Source organism: Myripristis murdjan, chromosome 13 (genome assembly GCF_902150065.1).
Source record: "Myripristis murdjan chromosome 13, fMyrMur1.1, whole genome shotgun sequence".
NCBI classification, from domain to species: Eukaryota; Metazoa; Chordata; class Actinopteri; order Holocentriformes; family Holocentridae; genus Myripristis; species Myripristis murdjan.
The window spans coordinates 16,846,901-16,848,879 of NC_043992.1; the positions used below are offsets into that span (position 1 = coordinate 16,846,901).

General features: G+C 44.3%; 1 long non-coding RNA gene across 1 annotated transcript; it reads left to right on the forward strand.

Annotated features, from left to right (window-relative positions):
* The first annotated feature begins 420 nt into the window (after window positions 1–420).
* Window positions 421–1,366, forward strand: LOC115370416 (uncharacterized). Its single transcript, XR_003929245.1, has 2 exons — window positions 421–625; window positions 772–1,366. It is a non-coding gene; the product is annotated as an uncharacterized LOC115370416 (long non-coding RNA).
* Window positions 1,367–1,979: the final 613 nt, after the last annotated feature.

A 1,979-nucleotide genomic window follows, 5' to 3' on the forward strand; every position in this document is an offset into this window, starting at 1 on the left:
ACCGATGAGCTCTGTGAGCAAAGTCATTGGTGGTCTGGATAAAGATCTGTCGCATCATGAATGCAAGGATGTTCAAAATGGTAAAATTAAGATTATGGTTTATTTCTCAGCGAAGCACTCTGCAGTTTCATCAACTCATGAGTCCAGAACTCCTCTGACAGATAAATGGAGATTGACACTGCTCATAGAGTTCCTCATAGGTTGTTTTCTACTGTACAAGGTGATGATTCCCAGTCATGTGCTACTTTCCTGCGTGCTGTTTAGTGGGAGTCAGGCTAACTTTACTACTGGACCACTTCTCCAAACACAACTGGAAAGTCACAGTAAGAGTTCAGTAAAGGAAGTCCCATCTCTCTCTCTCTCTCTCTCTCTCTCTCTCTCTGTCTCTCTCCCTCTCATGTCAGGTGTGTTTGAGGAAGGGAAGTCACTTCACATACCTTCACAACTGCAGTCAGCGTCAGACGGACAGACGCACAATAAACATCCGCGGCAGCTGTGAAGCCTCTTCTCAACTTTCCTAGTGGAAAACGTCAGGACATTCATAACTAGGCGCTTGAAATGAAAAGAAAGAAACGCTCCCTTGCCTGGAAATCCAGAGAGGAAAGCGGCGGCGGGGACCCACACGGTGTGTATCCAGAAGTAAAGCATGATGTCCTTTAATCAGCTCCAAAAGCTCAGCGCTCTTCCAGATGAAGCTCGCTCTCCAGCGGGAATTTGGACAAGAGAAAGCGCTGCAAATGAAGAAACGCCACTCTGCTCTCTCTCCGTCAGGCTCCGGACGATGCTGCTCAACACAAGAGCTGGACTCTGTCGCTGCTCCAGTCTGCCATCCGGCTGCTTTCAGCCGGAACATTAGCGCCCCCTATCGCTGCTCAGAACAGGACAAATCAAGCTGCACTGTTGAGGACTGACGGCACCACTCAGCCTCACTGAGCCAACACATCTCATTATTTTTTTTTCTCTCTGTCTCCAGTTAACGTCCTGACATGATGTCGGTAGGAACAAATCAGGCCACATCTGCTTCCTCTACAGACTAATATGTGATTTGAAAGTTAGTTCAGTGTTTGTGACCAGAACTGACATCCAATCTTTATACTCCTTGCTAACGAATAAGGCTGTTCACACCTAATGTTTATTAGCCACCGACAGTATAGATTACATTAACACTAACTAGGATGCTGTCTGCCAATATAATTTCCATGTGACCTGAGGACTGAAGGCGGAAGACAGCTCAGGTGGATCCGCACATTACATGCAAGAAAAGCCTTGATTTTTCATTTGACTGAATGTACTGAACACTGTATATTCCCCACATTTTATGCCCCGTGACATGTTATTAAAATAATATGGATGGATGTTTGAATGACACAGTGATCTCCTTCTCAGTGTGTCGTCTTTATGCAGGATTTATAGTACTTCCTGTGTCTGGCATGCAGTGTAACTGTATCTGCTGCAGTTCAAAGTGAGAAGAGCCTAGTGGGGTTCTCTGGAGAAAGCCAGTTATCTGTGTGCATAGAAGTGTGCTGTTTTTCCCCATGAAATCATGACAGCAGATTTATTACCGTTGGTGATCCTGGCAGAGTAAGAGAGCTTTTGGCATTCAAGCTGCTGGTTTACTTTTTACTTTGAGAGGTTTCTGCTCTACTGGATGTATTCTAGTTATTATCCTATCCAGTTTATGCAGTGTGAGGGTCTACAGAAGACAAAAAGGGAGGAGATCCCTGCAGAATATTCATCACCTTTTGTGATGACTGTAAAACAACATGGAAAATGTGTTTTCTGAGATATGATGTAGAAGTCTGGCCCTGTTTTATTGTAATAGTGTTGAAAATAGTTCATGCAAAGGGAGAACTGTGGCAGAGCGGTTGTCCCAAAACATGTCAGTGTTAAGCACAAACTGTCAAACTGGGGATCAAGTCTGTCTCAGGCAGAATGATGAAACATCTTTGTAGGAGAGAATATAAATTTCATAACTATGT